Below are 8,650 nucleotides of genomic sequence, written 5' to 3' on the forward strand. Positions count from 1 at the left end.
GAATCTATGGGGGGGGACAGGGAGGGCAAGGGTGGTGGGATTAATGGTAGTCAATATCTGTCTGGGGATGGTGGGGGACACCCCTTTTCAACAAGGGTGCCTGAATGATGCATATTTGTATACCTAACCCTTAACTGTACACCATAATTTTAAAATAAAAAATATGTTAAAAAAAAGAAATAGTCTGTTTTGAGATTAGAGAGGATGGTGGGAATAGATATTTCTGGTGAGAAACTTAAATCTGATCCTTGAGAAAATAGTGAGCTCCTGTTGGTTTTTGAGTAGTAAATGTATGTAATTAGAGTTACATTTAAAAAATTATTTTATGTATGCCTTCATTCACTTTTGTTCAGATATTTATAACAATTATAATCTGAAAGGATGACATATATTTGGACTCTATTCAGGAAGAACTACAGTAGGAAAACGAGGTAGAAGTTCATGGTAGTACATAAAATGTGATGCCATGAATTGGAATGAATGGAAAAAAGAGTTGATAGGTTTTCAGTGAAAGGGACAATGAAGAGTGAAAAGGTGCACCATCTTTTTTGCAGGTTCACTCTGTCTTAGTTCATTTATGCTGCTCTACCAAAATACCATAGACTAGGTAATTTATAAAGAATAGAAATTTATTTTCTCCCAGTTCTAGAGACTGGGAAGTCCAAGATCAAGGCGCCAGCAGGTTTAGTTTTCAAGTGAGGGCTGCTCTTTGCTTCCAAGATGGTTCCTCCAGAAAAGAAAAAGGTATCCCCTTCCTGACAGAAGGCAAAAGAGTAGGTTACTCAAATACTGCATGAAACGTCTTTTGTAAGGGCCTTAATTCCATTCATGGGATGAGCCTTCATAACCTAATTACATTTTAAAGGCCCCACTTCTTAATACTATCATATTGACAACACCTGAAATTTAGAGGGGACACATTCAAACCATAGTATTCTGCTCCAGGTCTCCCTCCTAAATTCATGTCCTTATACACAAAAGACATTCATTTTACCCCAATATTACAAAATCTAAACTTGTTCTAGCATCAACTCAAAAGTCTAAAGTAGTGTTTCATCTGAATCCTATATTTAGATTCAAGGCATAGTTTATCCTGAGGCAATTGCTTTTGCTGTGACCCTGTGAAATTATACAAGCTGTGTGCTACCAAAATACAATGGTGGGACAGATGTAGAAGAGACATTTCTATTCTAAAAGGGAGAAAGAAAAGGGTCTTAGGTCTCAAGTAACTCTAATACTCACCAGGGCAAACAACATTAAATCTTAAGGCTTGAAAGTGTCTCCCTTGACTCCATAACTTGCCTTCCAGACACACTTCGTTGGATCCTTAAGCCTCCAGGGATCCCACCACCATGGTTTTGCTGGGCATAACCCATGTAGCAGTTCTCATGGGTTGGAGTCCAGTCCCTGCCACTCTCCCAGGCTGGAGTTGCATGCTTGTGCCTCTACAGTATGGGGTCTTGGGGTGGACCTGTCCCCGTAGCTCCACTAAGCATTGTCCCGCTGTGTCCTCTCTGCAGTGGCCTTGACCCCACAGTTCTGCTGGGTGTTGCTCTAGTAGGGGCTCTGTGCAGTGGCCCCAACTCCACAGTTCCACTGGACATTGCTATGGGGACTCTCTGCTATGGCTCTAACCCTGTGGCAACTCTGCCCAGGCCCCAGGCTGTCTGAGATATTTTGCAATCTAGGTGGAGGTAGCCTCTCCAGTTTTCATACTCTACAAATCTGCAGAGTTAGCACCACATGGATGCTGCTAAGGTTTACAACTTGTACCTTCCAGAGTGGTGGCCTGAGCTGCACATGGGCCTACTGGAACCACAGCTGGGGATGGTGGGGAATGCTGTGCCAGAATTGGGGTGGGGGGGCAGAGACTTGAGGTGGCCCTGGGCAGTGAGCCCTGAGGTCCCATGGGGTACCCTGGCCCCCTTCCTCAAAACTATTCTGCCCTCAAGGCCCTGGCATTCTGGGCCTGTGATGGGAGAGGCAGCCTCAGACAACTCAGAGATATCTTGAGGATTGTTATTCCATTGTCTTGATGAACAGCACTTGCTTTCTTCTAGCCATACTAATGTTGTTATCAGTCACTTGGCCACACCCTTGGTTTTCTCTTCTAAACCCACTTTTCTATTCTCTGCATGGCCAGGCTGAGAATTTTACAAGTCTTTACATTATACTTCTGTTTTATAAACTCTGCCTTTAAATCATTTCTCTCTTCTCATATATTCCTATAAGCAGTTAAGAGAAGCCATGCTGCACCCTGAATGCTCTGCTACTTAGAGATTTATTCCAGAAAATATTCTAGTTCATTGCTCTTAAGTTCTGCCTTCCACAAAGTCCTAGGGCATGACATAATCCAGCCAAGTTTTTCTACTTTCTAACAAAGATGGATAGCCCTTCTCCAGCTTCCAGTATCTTATTCCTCATTTCCATCTGAGACCTTAACGGAATAGTCTTCACTGTTCATATTTCTTTCAACATTCTGTTCACGGCCACTTAAGTAATCTATAAGAAAATCAGGCCCTCTCTGCAGCTTTCCTCTTCTTCTGAGCTCTCACCAGAATCACTCTTTAATACTCTGTTCATGGCAATACAGGCTCTTTTCATGACAATACAGGCTTTTTCCAGCTTTCACTTCAAAACCATTACCCAGTTCCAAAGCTGCTTCCACATTTTTGAGTATTTATTATAGCATCACCCCATTCCTCTGGTATCAATTTCTATTTTTTTTTTAGTGTTGCTATAACAAAATACCATAGACCAGGTAATTTATAAAGAGTAGAATTTCTTTTCTCACAATTCTGGAGGCTGGGAAGGTGATTCATGATCAAGGCACTAGCAGGTTCAGTTGTCTGGTGATGGCTGCTCTCTGCTTCTAAGATGGTTCCTTTGAAGGAAAAGAATGCTGTGTCCTCACATGGAAGGCAGAAGGGCCAGTTACCTAGCATTGGATTAAGCCCCTTTTGTAAAAACCTTAATTACACTCATAAGAGTGCCTCATGGCCTAATCACCTCTTAAAGGCTCTTATCTCTTAATACTATCAAACTGGCAGCTCTTGAATTTTGGAGGGGACACATTGAAACCATAGAACTCCCCTAAATCAGACCTTCCTGGGCTAGAGAGCAGGGGAAAGTATGGGAGAATTCAGCCACTGTGCGCCCTTAGCGCCTCTCATCAGTGCAATATTGTATGGGTCTGGCAACAACAAAGTAGCATGGCTCAGTGAGCCCTTGAAACAGGAATGTATTCAGAAGGGCTTGTATGTTAAATCCATAGATGATGGATTTCTACCAAGCCTCCTTTGAATTAAATAAAGGCCAGATATGAGGGAAACAGGAATGTTTATTAATGCAATAAGACAACATTTTTAAATGAATGATACAAAATCAGAGTCTTTGTTTTCCTTGCTTCCAGAGAATTGCAGCCTCCATTATCTTGTGGCTCTGTGCTTGCAACAGTACAGTCCATCTTTTTATTTTACCTTCCAGTGTAAAAGGGCGTATGGTTTCTGTCCACAGTGACAGACATGTTTTCTTGAACAATACCCAGGAAAGGTCACTCTGGAGATTTGAGTCTCCAGCCCTGTGATTTAAATTCGAGGCTAAGTTTAAAATTGGCCTGTCTAGGGCTTGCCAAGCTCCATTAAAAGCCTTGGTGTCATTTTGGATTACAGTTGAATAGAACAAGATGCTGTGGGATAGTATAACTCTCTTGGTAGTAGTACATAGTTTTCTTTTGTGTGTCATTACCTGGCTGTGTTGTTATGTTAGGTACCTACTTTTACATCAAAATAATGTCCTGGAAAATAATGTCCAATTTCACTGACCTAATTTTTTTTTTCAAAAGTACCTCATTTTCTGGCTTTCAATTATCATCAGAGGATTTCTGTAAAAACCTCATCATGTGTGTTTGTTTAGTTCTTAAATGCTGTCTTCCTCGCTGAAGCCTTTTTGATTCCCTTCATCTCCAACAGAGGATTACTGACTCCTCTGAAACTTCAGAGTGCTTTTTCCCTCACTGACCTCTGTTATACAACAATACTACTAGTATTTCCTAGCATCTGATGTGTTATTTCTATGTGCCACCCCATGCTCCAAGTACTTTATTTATATGGGTCATCTTACCTAATCCTCAAAACAACCTTCAAGGGAAGTACTTGGTGCAGATAGGGAGGCTGAGGTCATAGAGTTTGAGTGCCTTGCACAAGGTCATGCAGCCAGTGATACAGTGGAAATACTCCAAGCAGTCTGGTTTCAGACCATTTTCTTGAAAATATTTACTGGTGCCACCTTCTTACAGTTGTTGACATTCTAGTTGTATCCTTCTATAAGACAGTAAGATGCTTGACTAAAGACTGCCTTGCTTATTTCACTGTTCCTGGAATTTTCCAACTTATTGACTGACTCATAAGTGTTCAATAAATAGTGACTGAGTGAATGCATGAAAATTGCCATTGGGATTTTATGAAAAACGTGCCAGCTACCTTAGGCATTTATCCCCAGACTTTGTTTTTGAGTGGTATGAAGAAGTCAGAATGCTAGCATATGAGGTTTTAAGAAGAGTTTCTACTCGTTTTGCATTCCTATCACTTAGCTTAGATTCTGTGGTCCAAATATTTTCCCCAGCTTTTGTCAAGCTCTCCTCTCTCCTTTTGTGCAAAGATAAAACAGCTCTGTTTTGTTCTGTTCTTCTTTCTTTTTTCCCCGTGTAATAATCCTAGGCTTCAGTTCTGTAGATTTTGAAAATACTGTCAGTCATTTCTCCTGTTTCCTTATTCGCGACTCAAACTTCTGTTGCCAAAAATATATACACTAAAATTCTTAAAAATAATGCATGACCTTCCTGCCTTCATCATTTTTTAGCCTTTCGGAGGTACCTTCCTGTGCCTCGACCTATTGGGTTCCGGTGATCCTTCCGCCTCAGCCTTCCAAGTAGCCGGAATTACAGGCATGCGCTACCGCGCCCGGCTGATTTTTTTGATTTATTGTAGAGATGAGGTCTCGCTGCCCAGGCGGGTCTCGAACCCGCGGGCTCAGGCAATCCACTCACCTCAGCCTCCCAAAGGCACGGGATTACAGGCTGAGCCACCGAGCCCGGCAATCTGTGGTCTTTTCAATCCTGTTTGTGAAATACTTTTCTAAATCACCTAAACCACAGAATGAAATGAGGAAAAGTACTTACCTTGAGACTTCCGGGCTTTGATAGATGCGGGTTCTAAGCCTGAGCTCAGGAATCTGTGCATGTTTTTTCATATGTAAAATGGAGCTATTTCCAATTGCAGGGCTGTTCAGATGAAAGAAAGACCCTGTGTTTACCAAGCCCCTGAACAATGCCTTGCACATGGTAGGCTCTCAGTGAGTACTGTTCCTGCTTTGTGCTCTTCCCTGCCTTCAGTTCTTCAATGCCTTCCTGGTTAGATAAGAGGAAAAGCCGAACTTTACTTAGTTATAATATACTCCTGACCTTTAGAAACTTCTAATACAGTGCTTAAAGGTTACTGTCCACCCAGCCATTTATGATTAAGAAAATTTGAGGCACAAAATTAATAAAAATTAATGACATCTGCTAATAATATCTGCAGGTGGTAAAAGAGCACTTTCTGACCACAATGGCTGGGACAGTCAGTACTGATATTTTGGACGTTTCCTAATGGTGTGCTTTTCTTTGCTTCTAGAAACCTCTGGTATGTCAGAAACACGCTGTCTTCCATGCGACTTCCTTTGTGAACACCTTTCATTTAAGAGACTTTTATGAATATATTGTTTTAATCAAGTCCCAGAGAACACACTTGCTTTCTGAGCTGCTGGCAGTTTTGAGGTTTGTGTTACTTTTTCCATTTTTCAATGAAGATGTTAATTTTGAGGGATATTTGTTAAATAGATAATCGTCGTACTCTATTTTAATTAGAACTCTGGAAGTAGATTTTACACAGATTGTAATCCTTTAATTTCATTGAAAGATAGATGTAAATGAAAAGAAATGTTTTCTCATACTCACTTGTGTATACTCTGTGGGATGTTGCAAGGATATTAGAAATAAAATACACTGTAGATTGCTTAAAACAAGTTTTATTTCTGTGTTCATAAATTCTAAACCTCTAAATTCAATAAATTGATATCAAGTGTCTAACTATATCAGGTTTTGTTAAGTACTTTCAGTTATTTAAGATGTATTGGATAAATTATATTTTGAAACATCGCAAATCAAAACTGTTTGTTAATATTGACTAGTATTATCATTATGACCTTTTAAAAATCAAAATCAGTGGCCAGAATGTTTTTATTTAGTTCTACCAGGGGATACTCAGCCTATGATTTATAAATGATAGAATAGGGTATTTTTGTTTTGCTTTTTTGGTTTTGTGTGTGTATGTGTATTAACAGTTTGAAAAATTACTAACAATACTGTTGCTTAGTGAAGGAAGAAGCTTGCTAACAGAACAAGCATTTCATTTTGGAAGTACATGTTTACCATTGAGATAGTATCAAGTAAAACACTTTTATTTTTGAAGATCCTTTCTGACAAAGACAACCAAGGCTAGATGCAGTTCATGCATCTTTCATAGCTGGAAAAAGAAACAGGGTGTAGGGTAAGGCTTGGTACACTGAGTGGATGAAAACTAAATGAAGAGCAAAGACGGAACACAGTACTTTCTGGCATGACACATATTTTCCCACAGGCATTTATTTCATTTGGTGGTATTTTTATTCTGTCCACAGTGACAAATGTTTTCTCCCTTAATAGCCCTCTACCGTGGTTTTACTTTTTCTATTTCTTTTATTTCTCCTGAGAATCAAAGGAGATTTCACTGTAGTACTGGGCTAGGCTCCAGTTCTCCCACTGCATCCTTCACTGTTGGGTCTTGTGATTAAACCACATCGAAGAGTGAGGCGGGGGTGTTTACCAGGGTACGGGGTAGATGGGACATTGTGCCTGCCTCATCAACTTGGACTCCAGTCCGTCAGTTTGGTGGGATATCACAGTATATTGTAAACTAACAACTGCATCCATAGAAAGGGAAGTGCTGGAAGGGACTGGAGAAGTTACCTAAATGCTCCTCCCTAGTCTACAAGCAAGATTCTGTGTGAACCGTCAGAAACCAGTAAGAATCTATTTGTTTTCAAACCCTTCATATCCAATATCCAGGGATCCTTTTTTTTTTAAATTTGTGGCAAACTCATAGACATAACACAAAATCTACCCCTTAACGACATTTTTAATATTGTTAATGAAATACACATTGTTGTACAGCACATCCTCAAAAATTTTTAATCTTGCACAACTGAAACTGTATACCTCTTGAAAAGCAACTCCTCATTTCTCCTCCCTTCAGCTCCTACCTTTTTTCTTCTGTGAGTTTGGCTACTTGAGACACTTCATATGCGTAGAATCATGTGTAGTATTTGCCTTTCTGTGACTGGCCTATTTCACTTAGCATCATGACCTCAGTTCATCTATGTTGTCACAAATGACAGGATTTCTTTGTTTGGTAAGGCTGAATAATATTATAATCTACAGATGTGCTGCCTTTACTCTATCCGTTCACCAGTCAATGGACATTTAGGTTATTTCCACACATTGACTCTTATGAATAATGCTGCAGTGAACATGGGTATGTCTACAAGATCCTGTTTTCATCTTTTTTTGATATATAACAGAAGTGGGGTTTCTGGATCCTATGGTAGCTCTATTTTTAATTTTTGGAGAAACTTTTATATTATTTTAAATAGCAGCTGTGCTATTTTGCATTCCTTTCAACAGTGTACAAGCATTCCAGTTTCTCCACATCCTCACTAATGCTTTTTGTCTGTTGTTTGTATTTTCTTTTTTATGATGGCCTGATGGTTGTGAAGTAATATTTTATTGTGGTTTTGATTTGCATTTCCCTGATAATTAGTGATTTTGAATGTCATCTTATATATCTGCTGATCATCTGTATTCTTCTTGGGAGAAATGTCTGCTCAAATCCTTTGCCCAAGCCAGGCGTGATGGCTCACACCGGTAATGTCAACACTTTGGGAGGTCGAGGCAGGAGGATCTCTGGAGTTTAGGAGTTTGAGACCAGCCTAGGTAACATAGCAGTACCTCGTGTCTACGAAAAAAACAAAAAATTTTTTTTGAGGTGGAGTCTCACTCCATCACCCTGGCTAGAGTGCAGTGACATGCTCATGGACAAGCCAGTGTCAACTTGCTGGGCTCAGGTGATCCTTCTGCCTCAGCCTTCCAAGTAGCCAGAACTATAGGTGCATCCTACCACACCCAGCTAATTTTTTATTTATTATAGAGACAAGGTCTCATCAAGTTGCCCAGGCTGTTCCCTAACCTGTGGGCTCAGGCAATTCCCTCACCTTGACCTCCCAAAGTGCTGGGATTTCAGGCTCAAGCCAATGCAACGACCAGATTTTTTTCATTAAAAATTACACCAAGTGTGCCCTGAACTGGGCATGGCAATGCTCATCTGTCCCAGCTACTCAGGAATCTGAGGTGGAAGGAGCACCTGAACCCAGGAGGTCGAGGCTGTAGTGAGTGGTGATCATGCCACTACATTCCAGCCTGGGTAACAGAGTGAGACCTCGCCTCAAAAAAAAATTATATATATATATAATTACATTATTTGTTTTCTGCTACTGAGTTGTAGGAGTTCTTTTTTTT

The 8,650-nt window shown here is 40.3% G+C and overlaps 1 long non-coding RNA gene across 1 annotated transcript in view; it reads left to right on the forward strand.

Moving 5' to 3' along the window:
* Nucleotides 1-5,667: 5,667 nt before the first annotated feature.
* The window catches only part of LOC103262785, an 81,129-nt gene continuing 78,146 nt past the window's right edge, over nt 5,668-8,650 (forward strand). The window contains exon 1 of the long non-coding RNA XR_504456.2: nt 5,668-5,815. This is a non-coding gene — a long non-coding RNA (uncharacterized LOC103262785). The remainder of the gene's footprint in view (nt 5,816-8,650) is intronic.

Source organism: Carlito syrichta, unplaced genomic scaffold (genome assembly GCF_000164805.1).
Source record: "Carlito syrichta isolate Samal-C Ts95f unplaced genomic scaffold, Tarsius_syrichta-2.0.1 Scaffold304604, whole genome shotgun sequence".
Lineage (NCBI taxonomy): Eukaryota > Metazoa > Chordata > Mammalia > Primates > Tarsiidae > Carlito > Carlito syrichta.